The sequence below is a fragment of the Panulirus ornatus genome, chromosome 16 (genome assembly GCF_036320965.1).
Source record: "Panulirus ornatus isolate Po-2019 chromosome 16, ASM3632096v1, whole genome shotgun sequence".
Lineage (NCBI taxonomy): Eukaryota > Metazoa > Arthropoda > Malacostraca > Decapoda > Palinuridae > Panulirus > Panulirus ornatus.
In genome coordinates, this window is record NC_092239.1 from 34,593,993 (window position 1) to 34,615,148 (window position 21,156).

Here is a 21,156-nt window from a genome sequence, read left to right on the forward strand (position 1 = left end):
CACACAAGACTCCTCCCACAAGGACCCCCCACCTTCACACAAGACCGACAAAGCACCGCTATGACACAAACCCTTACCAATTCATCTCTATAACATCTACACCATAACCTCGGCATCCGTGAATGTCAGGATGGCTCGGCCGTCGGGACAGGCTCGGTCGGCTCCTGGGAACATCATAAGACCAAGCAAAGAGAGAGAGAGACCTCCCCCCCAAGATCGGAAGCTCTCCCGACAGGGGAAACAACAGAAGAACAAGGCGAAGAGGAGAGGAAGGGGAGAGGGAGGGGGGAAAACACACACACACGAAGGAACACCATGACAATGAATTACACGATGGGGGACAGTAATGGCAAATAAATGGCATGGTTCGTCCGCAGATGACACACCTCCACCGCATACAACCACACACCAGGGTGCACCGGGGCGAGCATAAACACACGTAATACAACAGAGTGATAGAGGGGCTCCGCTCAAAAAAGAAAACGGGAGTGGGGGGAGACTACAAGGCAGAAATAAGCGCAGCAGAAGCTACTAATTACTGATAAGGGCTTCCGGAGTTGACCCCTGGGAGAGGAGAGAGGGGTGGGGAGATTCACAGTCCGCTAATTCTTAACCCTATCTCCTGCAACCCGGTTACCACCACCACTACCACCACCACACAACCACGGTAGCTCCCAAACCCTCAGCTGTGTGTGAGACGGGTTCAGATCAACCAGCCTCTTACCGTCCGCAAGCGTCACAAGAACACGGCACACAAGCCAAGAAGAATATATCTACGTTAGCAACGTCTGGGCAACTCGTGTATCCCTATACATCTACACACAGCAGATCAATGTAGATGTACGACTCCTTTATAGCTAACTCCTGACACAAACACAGCCAATTCGTCCTGACGATTCATATGTCTAAAGGAAAGGGAAAAAATATATAGCCTAACTCAATACCTAATCAGCCAAACAGTGTGGTCGTGAAACTAGACCAAGAGGCCGCGGATTGGACTGCAAACAGACATCGAGGACAAGAGTATGAATGGAGGGAATGAGACCCATCAGTCATTAACGAGTGGATGGTCTTCAATTTAGCCAGCTCCCGACTGAAGAAGGAGCCTCTGTGTGTGTGTGTGTGTGTGTGTGTGTGTGTGTGTGTGTGTGTGTGTGTGTGTGTGTGTGTGTGTGTGTGTGTGTGTGTGTGTGTGTGTGTCTGCAGGCACCGACAGAGGAAAAAGAGGAAGGTAATTACGGTTGCTTCTCGAACTTAATAGCTATCATCGTCGGGAGAGAGAGAGAGAGAGAGAGAGAGAGAGAGAGAGAGAGAGAGAGAGAGAGAGAGAGAGAGAGAGAGAGAGAGAGAGAGAGAGAGAGAGAACTATTGTCAAGTGTTGGACGATCTCTGGGGACGTATGTTCTCTGGTTCGGATACTTGATACTTTTAGATTCGGATACATTCTGGTTTGGTGCCCTTCTGGTTCGGATACTGGGAGGTACATTCCTCCGTTTATCCGAACAGTGTTACTGTAAGATAAAATAAACCGAAGTCTTGCTCGGTTAAGTGAAGCATGTGTTGGTTGTGGTAACTTGGCAAGCTTTAATTCGGCTCGACTTTTGAATACAACTGTACCACCCTCGTGTGTACCCCCGAGCACGACGGTACGACCTTAAGGTACGATGGCCTGTTTGGCCTTTGACCTGGACCTTTTAAATCCAGTCAAAGGCCTAAAAACTTATCGTCGTGCTCAAGGAACGTCCCGTCGTGCTCAAGGATCGTACCGTCGTGCTCAAGGAACGTCCCGTCGTGCTCAAGGATCGTACCGTCGTGCTCAAGGATCGTACCATCGGACTCAAGAATCTCACCGTCGTATACATAGGATCGTACTGTCGTGCTCATGGATCGTATCGTCGCATTCTAAACACTATAACTTTAATAACAAGACGGTGAACAATAAGTTTTTTTCCCCCCTCTTCTTACTTTCCCCTCCGGGCCAATATTCCACCACCACCACCACCACATCATTCGCCAATCAGTCCATGCTCTAATTTGAACGTGAATAGCCAGGTAATTAATAATCAGGCGAGGACGGCCGACACACCCCTGTAAACCAGATCCGAGTTCCACGCCTCTCTTGGGTCGAGCCCCGGCCGGCCACTGTGGCGTGGATGACAAGTCTCCCGGAGGTACCTTGCCAAGCCTGGTCAACGGCTGCTTCATGCAAGAGGAGGAGGAGAGTGTGAGGTTCGAGAGACACTCTCCTCTCTCTCTCTCTCTCTTCCACAATACGCCCCTAGAAGTCATACACATCCCCCCAGATACCGGCCATCGTCAGACATAATCCCCCCATACATATATATATATATAACCATCTCCAGACACAACCATCCCCCTCCCCCCTAAATGTAAACGCTAAATACATAACAACCCCTTCCCCCCTATCCTTCCCTCTCCCCCCCTCCTAGAGAACACCCCCAGATAATACCCACCTACAATACAGCAACCTCCTCCCTCCTCCCCCGCCACAACAAACCCCCTCCCTCCCAACGTGACATGGTTACCTCCCCCAACCTCCCCTACCCATTCGGTTCGCTTCAGCTGCTCCACAGCCCCTCGAAAAATAATCAAGAGGCAATCAACATATCATAAAGACCCACCACACTTCAACTGTATTGAGAGAAAAAAAAAAATAATAAGAGCAAGGGTATAATCAAAGCGATTGTGTTCGGCCCTGTTTATGCAATTGGGGTTCTGTTCTCCTTTTGTCTGCCAGGGGGAGCCAAGTGTATATATAAAAAAAAAAAAGAGAGGAGAGGCAGTCGTCGGACACGGAATAGTGTGGTAGCTACAGAGGTACCGCACTACCCTTGTTCCCACACAGGACGGGATGGCTAGAGCAACAGTGTGTGCGTGTGTGTGTGTGTGTGTACCTCCGTTAAGGTGGTGTGTACCTGCGTTACGGTGTACACCTCCGTTAAGGTGGTGTGTACCTGCGTTACGGTGTACACCTCCGTTAAGGTTGTGTGTACCTGCGTTATAGTGTACACCTCCGTTCAGGTTATGTGTCCCTTTCCCCCCTTTAAGATGTGTAATGAGGCGCAACTCTTAGGTGTACCACTGGTACGTTGTAGCTGCCTCCAGTGAGGTGTACCTCCACTAAGGTAAGGTGCACCTCCGGTATGGTGTACCTCCGTTACGCTGTCCCCTTCCTAAGGCAGAGATAGTACTCACTTAATCTTCTATAATGACGCGGGAAAACGTGTATAGCGTTTGGAAAAATCTCACGAAAAGACTACAATCACATAACCACCACCACTCCTACCCCTTTAAAACTTCCCCTCCCTCCATAAACTTCCTCCTGCTCCTTACGTCGAGAGGGATAAAGGAAAAGAATAATCTTTTTTATTTCACTCCCTGCGTAGCCCCAGGCGACGGAGGACGACAGCAGGGAACTTCGCACGACAACGCAATAAAACTCATATATGATACATAAGTTGCTATTTATATAAGCGATAATTACGGCTAATATCTATACATCTCACAACACACACACACACACACACACACACACGGGAGTAAAGCTCCTTCCCTAACAAGTAAAAACACGTAAATGACAGTTTTTTGTAAATAACGCAAACACGTCATTAAAATTCTTAATGAATACTTGCAAAGTAATTTTTCACACCGGTCGATCGAAGCCACATATAGCTGCTAGCCGGTCCGGTACGATAGGCTCCATGTCACCCGCATGTAAACACAGTCATCTAATTCAAAACTTGAAGGCGAATTCACCAGTACCACGTCTTATCATTACGGATATATTATTGGGGGTTGTTCGGTAGCCTTTGTAGGTAGTATGGGGGAAATTACGATGAAGAGGGAGCTAAGGGGGGTAAGGCAGGCAGCCCATACAACGTGGGAGATCTGGGTAAAAATACGAGCACTGTAGTACCCTAGTAAGGCGCTTAACGCCAGCCAGCAACAGGACTAAATGGCCAACAAATGGATTACAATGGCCCTTAACCGGATCAAATGGCCTCCAAACTTATAAAATGGCCTCTAGCCATCAAAGAACTCCTACAATGCAACGCAGATTGAGTAAAAAGCCTTTAATGGCGACAGATACAAAACCGAAAAAAATAATTCGTACGTTTCTTAAAGATCTACTTTACTTCCCTTTTCATAACAAAACAGACCAGCGAGGCAGACCAAAATGGTACAGGACCTGAATACTGAAGGACATATGTGACCAAATACCGACCAAGTTACCTTCCAGGTATGTGCCTACGACGAAAGGATCTACCCACGAGTACCTACTACAAGAGTGCCGACCGACGTGTGACTACTACGAGAAAGTACCTACAAGAAGTACCTACCTACCTACCTACCTACGAGCACCTGCGATAAAAAAAATAGCAACAATCTATGAGTACTTGTGAGAGTACGTACTACCTACGAGTACCTACTGCGAGAAAGTACCTACCATAGAGTAACTAAGGCCTAAGAGTAAAAGAAAGCAAAATCTTAGCCACATGCTTACATATACATATTACCACACACACACACACACACAGAATATGTCTACTCTCAGCCCCTTATGATTTACGTCTGCGTTTCGCTGGGTCATTTATCAAGCCATCCTCCATAGTGAGGGAGGGGGTTAGGGACGGTGGGAGGAAGGGAGGGAGAGCACAGAAACCCGCCATGCAAGGGTGAGGGAGGCGATAAGCAGACACCCGCCATATACACTCTTTTTTTTTCTCTCTCTCTCTTTTGACGTCATGTTCACCATTCGGGTAAAAATATTCCCACTCCCCAGTCACACAAGAATCACAACTCAAACTAACAACAGTTGAAGCTCGCAACAAGAATCCTATAAAAACAGCTCACATGCAGTCTTTCTGACAGCTCTTACGTCCATTAAAATATGAAATGGTAGTACAAAAGGCAAGATGCACGTAACTTAAAAAGCACCTACGAATCGTGGCAGTAATACACGTACTCACTTCGAATCAAAGAGAAATCAGATAAATATCGACCTTACATTTATAATGTAAGTTATCTCAAGCATTACATTATCATACTGGATACAAAAGGCCAGGCACATAATCCCCAAGATGAGCTTAAGAGTTACGTGATAGCAGCAACAAAAGGCAACAAACATATGTAAACCAGACACAGTCCCCCCCCCCCCCCGTGTTTTCGAAGGACCCACCTTACCAGACCTTCAGTATATACCAATTCCTACTTTATCTTGACGTGGGAACACAGCGAGTGACGATTAGTAACGGACGAGGCACCAGCACGTCGCCTTGCACAACCCCTGTCCATTATATATTGCTCATGAAACGTCTACTAAATATGCTATATTATTATTAGCATTTGTTCCCACATAGTCGTCAGCCCAGACACCCCAGGTTGCTGTAGTAGTCTCTGGCATGCTATTCTGGTCCCCCACATAATCTCTCTCTCTTTCTCTCTCTCGCTCTCCTCTTCGCCACATACTGTCTCTTCCTGCCCCCGTCTCTCTCGCTTCCACGTGTGGTTCCTCCTGCCTCCTGGCCCCTACATACTGTCCATTTTGATTCCTGCCACGTAGTAGTAGTAGTAGTAGTAGTAGTAGTAGTAGAGAGAGAGAGAGAGAGAGAGAGAGAGAGAGAGAGAGAGAGAGAGAGAGAGAGAGAGAGAGAGAGAGAGAGAATACTAAACAGAGGACTGTGTGGACGGTCAGGTACACCTCCCCTCCGCTACCCAACCAGATCCTTTCTACAACGGACTTGGGAAATGAAAATTCAACAACATACTATTATCATTCCACCTCTTCATCCAATATACGATATCGATACTCAATCCTGGAAATAGATTTGGTCAACAAACGGCAAGAAGAAATATATAACAGGCCGCATTCCCTTCTTAAATATCTCCAGGTGTCTGCCAGGGAAGCTCAAAAGAAATTTCAAATTCTTGGAGAGAAATGTTAAATACATGAGGACTTGTGTTCTTGATATGAGGCTATGAATCAGCTGCAGCCATTAGCAAAATTACTACATCAAAATTTACACTTGTATTGTAACATACTAAAGGAAACGTTTATGAGATTCCGTTATAATTTTTCGTAAAAATACAAACTAACGAACACTTTTGGAAGTTGTGAATGTGTTTCGTTAAAGTTAAATGTGCAGGGCGAGTGACGCCACTACCGACCCTAATCCCGGGCAGCAATTACTTACAACCCGCACAAGGAAAAAAGTTTAATCTGTAACCACACTGGAATGCAATGAGGTAGTGCTTTCTCAACCTGAGCTAGTAGCACCTACCACTCACTGCTGTGTCCATACCGCTGACGCTTAGTGGGACACCAAAGCCGTTCAGGTGCTTCGTAGAGGCGAAAGTTCCAGGCACACGTCAAAGCAGACTATACATAAGCTCTGATATATATATTTCTCTCTTATGTCTCCCCTAATGATGTGATTATTACACGAAAGTGCACTTGGGAACTTATCGTGTTTCATTTTCCCCGTGGACTCATAGGAATATATATATATATATATATATATATATATATATATATATATATATATATATATATATATATATATATATATATTCAGAACCACTGGTGCAAGGTTGGCCTTGCTGGCCTTCTGTGAAACGAATGCAAAACCAGTAAATTCCACCTCTCTTTTTTTTTCTAACTGGATGACAAGCTGCGAACCAGAGAGCTTAAGCTCTCGAAATTGGTTATTGAAAAAGAAAAAAAAAAGAAAAAAGAAAGAAAGCAGAGACCGGAAAAGGTAGTGACTTGAAACACTCTTTGGAGCGTGGCCGAGAAAGATATATTTCACACAACAAAAATCGTGAAAGGTACACGTACGTTATGTCCAAAAAAAAACACCCTCTCGAAGACACGGGAGATTTTTCAAGCGATAGGAGGTTGAAGCACGACTCCAACACACACCAACAGAGGGGACATGCACGATAAGCCCTACAGATTAATACACCTTCTGTTCAATTAATAAACATAAATACTGATATTGTCTATGAAACAATTACATCATTCAGAATGACAAACAAAACAAACAATGTCCACTGCGATCATCCAGAATGAAAAACAATGTCACTGCATTTTTTTGGAGGGGTAAACTGGAGAACAGTGGTCAAATTTGGCGGAAATAATTACGTAGAGCGATGAGAGGAATATGGGAGAATCATGGAAAGGAGCTGTGAGTCTGTGGAATGAGCTGCGAGTTTGTGTAATTAGCTGTAAGTCTGTGGAATTAGCTGCGAGATTGTGGAATTGGCCGTGAGTTTTTGGAATTACCTGTGAATCTGTGGAATTAATTAGCTGTGAGTTTGTGGAATTAGCTGTGTTTGTGGAATGAATTTTTGAGTTTGTGGAATTAGTAAAGATCTGTAGAGCGTTAGAATCTAAGGAAGAGTTTGCGTCGAGCATCAGGATAGCTATGGTAAGTAGAGCAACTGTCTGTGAGTTTGTGGAATTAGCTGTGTTTGTGGCATTAACTTTGAGTTTGTGGAATTAGTAAAGATCTGTAGAGCGTTGGAACCTAAGGAAGAGTTTGCGTCGAGCATCAGGATAGCTACGGTAAGTAGAGCAACTGTCTTAAAAAAAAAAATCGCCACGTCAGATAACGGGGCGCTCACAGTCCCAGCCCAGCGTCGTCGATCGTAACGGTCGGTCAAACTCCTGGGTTACGGGAACTGTCTCTTTAACCTCGTTGAGCACGACGGTAACAAGGACGATCGCTCGAGTGCGAGAGAACGATGCTCCTGGGAGCGCACGGCGGCATGACGACCCTCGAGGTCTGCTGACCTACATGACCTGATCCTTTAAGGCACACACTTAAGACTGTAATTCCAGCGCTGGCGTTTTAGAGGCACATGCAAAACAAAATCACTCGTCTACAGATTTCTAAGTGAAGAAAAATATTCCTAGATAGACAAAAAAAAGTAGGAAAAAACATACAAAATACTGTAGCGACTACTGGTTTTGCCTCAACATACCTAGGTCGGAATTTAAAGCACTGGCGTAGTATAAATACGACTCGGGGTAAATATGGAACGGAAGATATGAAACTAAAATCTGGCTCTTGCCTCTCTACAGTGTGGGACTAAATGGCGTCACTTCTGGTTCCCTGATCGGTCAAACTGTTTGAGGTTGTGGTCCGCAGGCCTACGTACCTTCCACAACCTAGCTAGTCTGGTCCATTTTGCAGATATTTGATCAGTAACTTCTACAACCACCTATGTGGATTGGGGCCCATATCATTCATAAATGTGGTTAGATTAATAGTTTCGAACCCGCGAATATTTCGGGTATGTACTATATCACAAGATATTAGTAAATACATAATAGGAGCGTAAACACCACGTAAATCAAGTGACAAGTGAGCCATCTTCATTCATGTAATTTCCTCCAATACCGTAGAGGCAAACTCCACCTAAAATACATAGTATTTCTATAAACCAGTCGACCATGTAAAAATAAAGACGCACATTATTGCGCTGAACACATCAATCTACTTAACCAGGGAAGTCACGTGATGCACCATCGTAAAAAAATATATATAACAATAAGAAAAACCCTACAACACAGCAACTACAAATTACTCTGAAGATTTAAGATACTTCTAATGGCCGACAATGTGAATTGCAACCAGGTAGCCGTTAGACTGTTACCACAGTTGCCAAATAGCGAATTCCCCGCTACACGTGACATTTTATTATGGGGGTTGGTAGGCGTCTCGTACATAAGGGAGCGTCCCTTTATTTCATAGCCACAGACGTACCGTATATACAAGCATGTCCTTTATTTCACTGCCTTGTCCCGCTCTCCCGGAAAAAGTCCATCGGGACGCATAATTGTCTCGTAATGTGATGACTCGAAGAAAAAAAATATATATAATTCAGATTTGCCATCTAAATTTATCTATGATTACGCCACAACTCCTTTCTTAAAAAGGGATCCTGGTGTTACCACGACCATTTTTTACCAGGGGGTTTCCGGCAGCCCCAAAAGCTGCGTTACATTCAGGAGCAGGGACAGGATAGACTCCTTCGAAGCAACGGAACCTCGCCAAAGGTGACCTCATGCATGTGGAGTCCTGTAATATTTGCCGCTGTTATCGTCTCTGTTTATTTGTTTAGTTCAGCTACCTACACAACCCAGTGTCACGCCTACAGGCATAGATCACTTTAAAAAAAAACAACACAAGATATTTTCGTTCTTCTTTTAAATCTACCTTCTCATTAGCCTTACTATGACGTAAGTTAACAACTGATACGTTCTAAGCTTTCTATGGCTTAAAATTAGCAATAAATATTTTCGCTCTTTTTCTCATTTTCGTTCAAATGATAAATATTTACATGAATTCCTCATGTAAAAGTTGAGAATCATTGTTTCATCTTTCTCCACACCCCTTCCTCCCCTAATCCAACAGCCTTGGATACACAGCATGGGCTGTGGGGTGAAGATCCTCGAAGACTTCACCACATATTCATCAGATATCCCTAAAGTGTATATATATATATATATATATATATATATATATATATATATATATATATATATATATATATATATATATATATATATATATATATATATATATATATATATATATATATATATATATATATATATATATGGTTGTTTAATTTGTTTATGGATGGGGTTGTAAGGGAGGTAAATGCAAGAGTCCTGGAAAGAGGGGCAAGTATGAAGTCTGTTGGGGATGAGAGAGCTTGGGAAGTGAGTCAGTTGTTGTTCGCTGATGATACAGCGCTGGTGGCTGATTCATGTGAGAAACTGCAGAAGCTGGTGACTGAGTTTGGTAAAGTGTGTGGAAGAAGAAAGTTGAGAGTAAATGTGAATAAGAGCAAGGTTATTAGGTACAGTAGGGGTGAGGGTCAAGTCAATTGGGAGGTGAGTTTGAATGGAGAAAAACTGGAGGAAGTGAAGTGTTTTAGATATCTGGGAGTGGATCTGTCAGCGGATGGAACCATGGAAGCGGAAGTGGATCATAGGGTGGGGGAGGGGGCGAAAATTTTGGGAGCCTTGAAAAATGTGTGGAAGTCGAGAACATTATCTCGGAAAGCAAAAATGGGTATGTTTGAGGGAATAGTGGTTCCAACAATGTTGTATGGTTGCGAGGCGTGGGCTATGGATAGAGATGTGCGCAGGAGGATGGATGTGCTGGAAATGAGATGTTTGAGGACAATGTGTGGTGTGAGGTGGTTTGATCGAGTAAGTAACGTAAGGGTAAGAGAGATGTGTGGAAATAAAAAGAGCGTGGTTGAGAGAGCAGAAGAGGGTGTTTTGAAATGGTTTGGGCACATGGAGAGAATGAGTGAGGAGAGATTGACCAAGAGGATATATGTGTCGGAGGTGGAGGGAACGAGGAGAAGAGGGAGACCAAATTGGAGGTGGAAAGATGGAGTGAAAAAGATTTTGTGTGATCGGGGCCTGAACATGCAGGAGGGTGAAAGGAGGGCAAGAAATAGAGTAAATTGGAGTCATGTGGTATACAGGGGTTGACGTGCTGTCAGTGGATTGAAGCAAGGCATGTGAAGCGTCTGGGGTAAACCATGGAAAGCTGTGTAGGTATGTATATTTGCGTGTGTGGACGTGTGTATGTACATGTGTATGGGGGGGGGGGGGGTTGGGCCATTTCTTTCGTCTGTTTCCTTGCGCTACCTCGCAGACGCGGGAGACAGCGACAAAGTATAAAAAAAAAAAAAAAAAAAAAAAAAAAAAAAAATATATATATATATATATATTAAAGCTAATGACATGCATACGTACACAGTAAGTAATATGTTTCCCCATCGCTTTCCAGCATATCTTACTTCGTTTGATTTGTATCAATGTATCAACATATCGTTGTTGTAAAGTAAATTACGGAGCTGTCAAAAACAAGAGCCCATTCCAGTGGCTACCAGGAGAGAGGAAACAATAATATAATGAAGGATCTAGTGAGACAGAAAGACCCGAAGCCTCGTACATATTGTTTCGGCATATTTATATTGAAGTTCACAGGGGAAGAAGTTTTGCTGGTATGCAAATTATAACCTTTAACTTTCAAAAACCACAAGATGTAAGATGTATTTCTGGCCATCACTTTGTCTGGGTCTTTATAATAATCTCTATCCACTTCCCCACTTCGACGTCAATATTCTTATTTCTTGCTCGTCCGCAAATGTCACCCATTCAAGATGATGCCAAGCTCAGGATTCCTTTCAGTTTGCCAGTTCCTTTAGCACAGACGAGCTCCCCTTTCATTTACCCTAGAAGGAATGGCTCCCACCCTACATTCGAAAATAACGTCCTACTGGCACGCCAGGCATGGAAGACTTTCGCAAAGTAGTCTCTAGAATCAAAGATGTCATATGCACAAGAACAGAGGACACCTTAAACATCCTGGGCCCGAGACTCTTCAAAGCTTTGCCATGTACCTTCAGAAACAACATGGGATGCAAGGTGGAGAAGTTCCAGAGTGCACTGGGCGAGTACCCACAAAGTGTACCTAGCCAGCAAGATTGTATGGGGCTATTTGAACCTGAGGGTTGCAGCTTCCATCAGTTTGGTTGACCAGCGACCCAATCTAGCAGGTTTTGACTAGCCTGGACTGTAGGAGTCACACTGACAACCCCTAGAGACTCAATGAGGTATCCACTACACGACATGATCTCCAATCCAAGAATTCTCACATTTCAATTCCTCTTCTTCTAATGCACCAAAGAATCTCGTTAATCTAAAATAAACCAGAATCCTCACTTCGGTTTAGAATCATTTAGAATCTACCATTCCAATTCTGGCCTATGTCCACAGAGTTCAGAATCACTGGTGTTATGATTTTCTTCGTGAACAATTACAATTCACGGGACCTTAGAACTGCTATTTAAAATCATAAAATAATCCACAATTCATCACCATACCTACTTCAGAATCAATCCAGGTTCCCAATCACCTCGAACTAAAAAAAAATCGTCTCCAATTTGTCCATAAGTCTAAACATTCTTTTAAACTAAAAGAGAAAAAAAATCGAGAGATCTGACATCACCTATTTTCAACTATGACTCATGTGTTCATGCAAAACATTTCCACATTGTGAACGAGGAATAACAAGCGACTGGTGGAAACACCTGATCTAACATCTGCGAAGAGAATATTGAATACCATGCTCTAACGACCAAGCCTGCGTGTATAATGACACAGTGGACTACGTACTTGCCAGCTCCTGAATCAACCCCGAACATTTGACTTCAGCAATAACCACACGCAATCCGCAACACAATGTTCAATTACCTTAACACGACTGCAGATCTAAGTTTACCCAGTTAATGCACCTTACACATACTGCGTAAACTCATCAGGGTAATGTTCTTAATAACGTCATTAACTTCTGGTTACTAGTGCACTAATCATTCCCTGAAAACCTTTTTGCTTTCATTATCCGCTGCATAAGTTAGGGACATCATTCTTGAGAATAACAACACAGCCTCCTAAAATGCATATGCATCACATGTTCTATCACAATACAAGTAGCTCTATAATAACGTAAATATATATATATATATATATATATATATATATATATATATATATATATATATATATATATATTTCGTGGACAGTCGAAGTTACATTTTCGATATAGTGGTCACACGGTATCTCGAAAAACGATGATGAAGAATTTTGTTTGGAAGGGCTGGAAGACTTCGAAAGAACTATAACCTAAATGATCAAAGCAAACAACTGTTCTAATACCTCAAAATTCTATATTCATTTCATTCCTGGTAGGTGGTCGACTCTACGCCAGGAGGAGGTGATCTATGGACATCCAAATGTCCCTAGGCAGAAAAAAAGCCTAGTTAATACTAGTGGTTCTTTATGAGTCTTCAACCTCCATAGCCCGGGCTGGGTCCAGCCGCCCAGTCTGTCGGATTGAGTCGTTGGAAGCCACAGCCCTCAAGCCCCCCACAGCCTGGTTCGTACGGTACATTTAATAGGTACTTGTCCTGTGCACTCTTGACCCCTCTCTCCTGTGCATCCCATGCTGTTTCTGATGGACAGCAGCCAAGGTTCTTGAGGATTCTTGGGCCTCTTTTTGTGCGAATCGTACCTTTGTATTTCAGAGGTAGTATTCTACTGCCCTGTCTCTCGAACAATGAAATCTTAGAAGACCATACAAACATTGTTCACTCGTTCAACACAGGACGTCAACAACAACTCAAAAGACTTCTTCACAGGCGTAATTATAAAACCTGGGAATACATGATAATTTTCAACAACATTTTGATAAGAACAACTGTGACCAAACACTCCTCATAGGTCCAACGAGACTAAATCTGTCACTATCAGGACTAAAAAAAAATGTAACATGTTTAACATGACTACTTTCACTATCGACCCTTCCAAGAGCCTATGTCCTCAAGTAAAATTAAATGTTTATACGAACCAGATGAAATACACCTTTCCCCGTCAGTTGTAGTGTAATTGTGAGAAATGAATTATTCACCGGCTGGGGAAAAAAAAAAAAAAAAAAAGAGGCAAGGAGGAACGGGTTCTCAGAAATTCTAAGATTTCAAAATAAAGAAAAAAAAAATAAATGGTTACGCAATGTTTACCCGGTTAATCTGCTGACAAGCGCGAACTAGAAAATCTTATTAGGATTATCTTCAAAACATTATCAAATTGAGGAGGAAAAAGAATAAATGCTATATATATAGTTAATCAAGAAACAATTTCTTTCCGGGGAAATAAGAATCTAAAGACACGACACCAGTCTTTCAGCCATTAAACACCCAGTATGCCCTGTACCTGGACGATCTAACTACACACACAGCCACAATACTGACATTCAGCTGTTTTACTTCGCAAAACGCTACTGGCGAGTTTTCCCCCCCTAAAAACAGTCGGGCGAAATAAATCATACAACCAGGTCATTCACAAGGTTTTTTTTTTCTTTTTTCACGAGATAGAAATTACAACCTTCGCTCATTTTCAGAACTTATCAAAAAAATGAAAATAGGCGTCATTTCAACCCTGAATTTCTCGTCCCTTTGGCGAAGTTAGTTTGACACGGGAACTTAAATCCCCCCCCCCCTCCCTAATTTACATTCTGCCTACAGCAAAACTTGAGGAAATTCTTTGGGTTAATCTTACTCGTCTCTCTCTCTCTCCTCTCCCTCTTCAACAGCTGTCTGTAACCAACCGGCAATGCCGCTTCTCCGATCAGACAGACAGGCTGTTTGAGGCCGGAGGCCGCAGCACCGTACCACTGTCGCCTAGCCAATCAGGTACACTTTTTGTACCCTGAACAATCAGGTACGCTCTGCAGCCTTGCTCTTCAGGAACACTTTGTACCCTAACAAATCAGGTATACTTTGCACACACACACACACACTCATCTAGAGAGTTCTTATACGTAACCAATGCACGTTCCCAGACGACCCGCGAGTCGAGAAAAAGAAAAAATACTAAAAGCCCTGTACGATATATACGTTAAGCAGAGTCGCTCCTTAACATTTCTAATATTAAGAGACAGGCTTTAAAAGTTTTTATCGTCATTATCATTCTTACACCACCACTGCATTTTACTGATATACTCCGATAATTCTTTCATGCTGGTACCTCCAGACCTGGAATCAGTTCCGAGGGCACACTTGAGAGGGCCTGGACATCCATCCAGTCGCTTAATGGATAAAGGTAACTTCGGCCAATCCAGCAAAGTTGACTTTTAAGTTACTGACTGATGGGAATGTTATTTACCACCCATTTTCCAACTTTAGCAACTTGGCCGCCACTTTAAATGGTGATATAAACCACGTAACAGCATCCTAGTCTTGAGATCTTAAATGCAAAACATTCTAAAATTCACTTATATATATATATATATATATATATATATATATATATATATATATATATATATATATATATATATATATATATATATATATATAACGCTTAATACTTATTTATATTACAACGTTATAGCAATTCATTTAAAATTAAACAGTTCAAATCCACTCTAGTTTATAAATCTTTATTAAATCTAATTCAACACTGTGATATAAAGATTCTTCCACGTCATATGTAAGCCGGGTCCACCGAGCTAGTTCTTCCTTAATGAGCTACAATTAAGGCACACATCGACCATCAACACCGGTGCAAGCAACCTGGCTTTAATGGACCTACCAGACGCGCCCGGGAGCTTGGCTTACTTGTACAACACATACCCACGCCTTTCAAACAAGACCTCGCCAACATATGGACGTTAACTTGTGCCGTAATACAGGACACCTCGCTCACTACCACGCTAATTGTTTGCAACGCTTGATTATGGGATCTAGCCTACTTACACATATGGATGCTAACCTGCGTAAATCTAATGCAGACCCTCGCGTACTTATGAACGCTAACATACGCCTTGACACAGGACCTCGCCTATGTATACATAATTACGCTAAGATACGTCTTAAAGACACAGGACGCTCATACGCGCCATAACCACACCTGCATACTTGAACGCCAAACCGTGCCCTCTTAACACAAGATCTCGCCAACTTTTAAGCGACAACTCGCATTATAACACACGACCTTTCCAACTTACACATAAGGACGCCAACCCACACTTTGACACAATCTCTTCAACCTTACCTTCCAGTCCCAGCCCAAAGGGGGGCTCCAGCAGGAGCACAATCAAACCAACTCGCACTTTAACACAGCCCCGACCGAAATGTGAAGGTATACCATCGTAAGGTATACGTAAAGTCCCAAACACAAGTGTAGGTGTAGCCCTCCTAAACCGTCAGAAGGTATACGTATGGTCAGGCAAGGTCCTAGACCCAGCAGTAAGGGTTTAAGACCTCCGAAACCATCGTAAGGTATACGTAAGGTTGAAAGCAAGGTCCCAGATCCCGCTGTGAGTGGGTAGAGCTCCTAAACCATTATAAGATATAGGTTAGGTAAGGTAAGGTCACAAGACTCAACTGCAGGGGGGTGTAGAAGACCTCAGCAATCATCGTATGGTATACGTGAGGTATGTAACAACACCGAGTACAACTAAAGAACCTGGGTGGTTATACATCGGCATGCTAACCTACAACCTTAAAACCATTCTCGTGGAAACAGGAGCTACATCCATACCTTAACCCCAAATCAACATACGCTTTACCCCTGCAACGTTCAACACACACCACATGACATCCCGACGCATGGCCGAATATCCATTTTACACATTAACCCCACTCCTAACAAAGAGACTTGTGCCTGTTTTACTTAAATAAGCATCACGCCACACCTAGATTGCTTGATGCATATTAATGCAAAGAGTCACGCTACGCTCAAAAGCTAAGCAGGCTCGAAACTTTTAACAGAAAATATATTGCGAAAAAAGTACGCAACGAAAAACAATTTATAGAAAGTCAACACGATTCTCGAAATTTCTATACTGTCAAAAAGTAATGGTCGCCCACACGGCCAGTTAACAAAACAGCCTTACTGTTACAACTAACACCCAATTTACACACTATCCTACCGAATTACCGTTACGTTATTGAGAACCTGCGAAATGGGACATATGGATCAAGTACTTGGCCTTCCCTAGTTGCACTTACGTTTCAAGAGAAATAGAGAAGACCTCATTATATAAACATCCATTAAATACACGTCTCTGCAACACAAGTTAATCAGTAATGGAAATACTAATAGGAAGACTAATTACCTAATATCATCTACGCTACTCAACGCAGTTGACAGAGCGTAAATAAAACTATGGCAGACACAGTAAAAAGAGTATTAACCTCTTAATGGAAATGTATATTACCGTTTCAGCAAATTGCAAACTACAGAAGATCTCTTGATGTAAATCATCCACTCGTACAGCAGCAGTACAATATTTTTTTTGTTTCCCCAATCAGCTCTATATAGACGTTCAATTCAACATACACTCACTAGCCCTATCTTTTACAGCAAAGACGAGACAAGAACTGTAAAATGGTCGATTGCATTATTACTTCGTTTAGCTTATTCAACATTCTTCTTCACCATTTGTGTCAACCCAGGTTGTCTTTTTTCTTTTTAGTAAAAAGTAATCTTTTTTTATAGTTTTATTCACACTAAGGAATGCAATTTCTTCTAGCTCTTCGCCGCAGAACAGAGCCAATCGGTTCACTGGAATATGTACAGTTTTATCAAGGAGCTTATGACCATGTCGCAATTACATAATTTCCAATCTATCATTGCAACAAGAGAATATTCATGCTCTTACCTGAAGAAGTATCTCGCTAAGGCAAGCCAAATGAACCAAAAGACGAATAGCAATCAGGCAAGGGGGGATATGTAGATGAACTGAGGAATGTAAAGAATATGACATGAAGCGATATCCCACCAGCCCAGTAACACTGCTACCATATCTGGGTAGGTCTTGCTTCACCTCTTCGTCTTTTAGCCATCTGCCTGCCTTTAAAACTCTCCTGTCGCCTCTCTTTAACCCTCAACTGCATGTGTCCCATTCCCAAAGAATGCACCAGCACCGCCCTTCTGACTGCTACTTGCCCCATGGCTTGTGTGAGACCAGTCACACACGGAATGACCCTTTTAATGCCTCCTTTTAGCTATAAGGGATGCCCTGACTTTCCCTTCCTTCTATGTTCCTCCCCTTTTCTACAGACTTTCCACCTCTAAAATCATGTACATAGACAACCTAAGGACCAATATTTGATGTCATTCTCCTCCCTTGACTTAAATTTTTGTCTTTCACATGAGATGGCTATGATTTGGGCATGTTTCCGAGGGAAACAAAGAAAGCTTCGCCGCATAATCCATCTATCATCATTAACTTCATTCTCTGTTTTCATCGAGTTGATTAGATACGTGTAACTTCTAAAATCACTTGCACGCAATAAACAAAACTCGTGATTTGCAAACTGCACAGGATAGTCATTTAGACACAATTCTATGAATTCATTATATATATTTTTTTTCATATCCATGTGGTGCACATGCTTTTAACGCTCAAAAACACTGAAAAAACCACTAATGCAAGCATATATATATATATATATATATATATATATATATATATATATATATAAAGATGGTACAGGTTCTCAAGACAGGGCATATTTCCCTGACCTCACGTATGGGCTTGACATCTGTAAATAATGCTTAAGGAAACTAATTATTATGCTTAAAATGTCTCAAGACACTGTCAACCGTCCACCTCACAAATGGTTTTTCCAGATTTCACTGCATTTGTCCAGAATGCAAATTAAGTTATTTCTGCCGCACTCCTCAAAAGGCTTTTTCACATCGTGGTTGCACCGTCTGTAGAGATCATCAACAATCCTGTTCTTCAGTTGTACCGCCATCACGAACATATTTCATGATTCGCTCTTTACGAGGCACCCACGTCTTGAGACTAGGTCACACCACAAACATTTACTAATTATAAAATACTACAGTTAATTTTTGCTTTTCACAGTAAGTACTGAATGATGTTTTGAAATAAGTACCGGTAAGTTTAAATGCCATAATGATCTTAGCATATATATATATATATATATATATATATATATATATATATATATACTCGGGTATATATAATTTTCTTCCATATTAAATAACGTCGTGGAATCAACAAGGAACAAATAAAAGAAGACACCTAACAATATACTTTTAAAACAAATAAACAAGGATAACCCAATCGGTAGCTAATTTATTCTTTAACGACAAGAACATCTCCAGATGTCTTTCCATTCTGTCCATGTATCCGACTGTCCTTATCCGAGTCTACGCTACTGAACCTTGTCTCTTTGATAATGTAAATGAACAGAGCACAGCCTCAAACTAATCCAAAATTAATACAACACTGCTTCAACTGCGGAGGAGGCCATCAGACATCTAAAATATATGCGACAGCGCACATCAGGAGACGCAACAAGCAACTCATACCAACGGTGGAAACCGAACCCCGGGTAACATGGAAGCGAGTGTAGACATGTACACAGCTACCAAACTGTCCCCTGAATACAGTCCTCCTCATGTCCACATCATTCGCTTAAACTTGTTAACAGAAGTAATTTTGAGCGAGATGCTCTAGCCTTAGTACTGTTCCTTACGGAAATAATCGCCCTCTTCGAAAAAATGTATTCTCACGTTAAATATTTTAGTAAAGTAAAATTTCAGTAGAAAGTAACGTCAAGTTAATAGTATCAATAATGTTAACAGTGAGTCTACCCCCCATCAGAATCAACCTCTGCCAACCAATGCACAATTCAAAGTGGAATAAGAGTTTCTGAAAACATTTACCGACGTCAATTTTTGCACACTGTCCTTATGAAAACTAAGTACAGCACGTACTCTTGAATGTCTTCAAACAAGTTACTTCTGAATATGTCACAAAAACAAAAATATAGTTTGACACACTACATAGACAAATTACGATATATGTATAATGTTCATATGAAATGAATATTACGCGTAGGTAATTCTGTCGAAAACTCATTTGAAATTAGTTTCTTTGCAAAACTTAAATAAACGAGAAAAAACAAGTTGCCCAAGTTGCCTTTTCAGCCATAATGACTTGGTATGTTTGGTCATCCAGCGTATAATGATACACGAAGGAAACTATGAAGACGGCTCTCCACTCAACCCACTACTACCACACCTGTATCTCCTAGGCAATCGCCGCAAGGTAGACTAATTAACAGATCTTCACCTGTAACTGACTGGTTTATTACGATAACCTATGCCGCTGTCAAACACCCATATCGAGTAAACTCAGCAAGGGAAAAGAGTGAAATTCTCTCGGTCGACAGCTCTGGCATGAGTTAGTTTAACCCACATGGCGCCCTCCCCAACATAGCTACTTCAAAACAGAATATCACTTACCCTTAATTATCCCACCTTCGGAAACAATCCAGTATTCACAATTATCTTTCAATAGCTCACTACTGTCTTCACATTCGACACATGCACCTGCTTCAACACAAAACAAGCTCAAGAACACGTCAAAATACTGAAGTTCAATGAGTACATCCTGGCCTGCGTTTAAGAAGAGCGACACCTCCTCTCAGCTCGGAGGTCCAACTCACACTGGGCCTCTAACCTGCTCGAGAGCCGCAGGCGACACCCGGGAATAGTGTTGCCCACCACTGCTCGACACTTCTTCCTTCTTTGATTTCTATGTATCTACTTGACAGGAAACTCTAATTCTACATCACGAAACTGTCTTCACTCTAGCGAACACAGATACACAACAAAAGTATCATATAGGGAAGGATTTACCCTAAGAACTCTTTAGCTCATGGACGATATTTTCTTAAGATTCATTTTCCACTGGAATCAGACTATAACAAGAACTATAGCCATAAATTACTTCGATGGCAACGGACACGTAGGTATATATATATATATATATCTGCCATGAAAATAAGAATTACATGAGTCATATTCTTACACGTGAACCAGGAGCAAGACGAATCGAATGTTTAAAAAAGTAATGTGCACACAGTGACTGCTATGTCAACTCTGGATTCCTGTGTTCAAATGGCTTTCTTATCAAATGGCCACAGAAATTTTAAATAGAATTTTTGTCATGCCGAATATTAAAAAGAAAAAGAAAAAGGATATTGGAGTCGTGTTCTCATCTCGAACAGGCCGGAGATTCCTCCACACCGAAATTACTAGTTGCTATATAATGTTTGGATTATGATTAAGCTTGCCTCTCAGAATTATCTTTGTGGGTCCGTAAATCAGGTTAGGTTTTATGGATTAGAATTTGGCCTCATATACTGGAGCCGAACCTACAGAACTTAAGCCCGGCGAAAATTCAGTTTCATCATATAAATTCTACATTTTGAAAGTCAGTCTCTTGTAACATTATATTTTTCCTTTTTTCTTTTTTTTTGATTACATTAAGGACACGGATCTGGATCGGTAGGATTCAAAGTTGCTTTTATTTTTCATCTCGAGACATTTCTAAACTGCTTATCATCCTAGCATTAATTCTGACCCTTAACACTGTGTTCCTGTATAGTCTTACATTATTACCAGCTTCCCCGTATTACGTCATATCGCCATGCTATGTTTAGTCTCCCTTAAAGACAGACTTCCTGTGTTACAGGTACTCTCCCTGTATTAAT

The 21,156-nt window shown here is 41.8% G+C and overlaps 1 protein-coding gene across 2 annotated transcripts in view; it reads right to left on the reverse strand.

The window, feature by feature from the left end:
* Positions 1-20,109, reverse strand: part of LOC139754238 (uncharacterized) — an 88,339-nt gene extending 68,230 nt beyond the window's left edge. Inside the window, exon 1 of one of the 2 annotated variants that reach the window (XM_071671552.1) lies at positions 19,904-20,109. The gene's annotated coding sequence lies outside the window, so the exon portion shown is untranslated. The remainder of the gene's footprint in view (positions 1-19,903) is intronic. The other variant, XM_071671553.1, reaches the window with a different exon arrangement.
* Between the last annotated feature and the right edge of the window lie 1,047 nt (positions 20,110-21,156).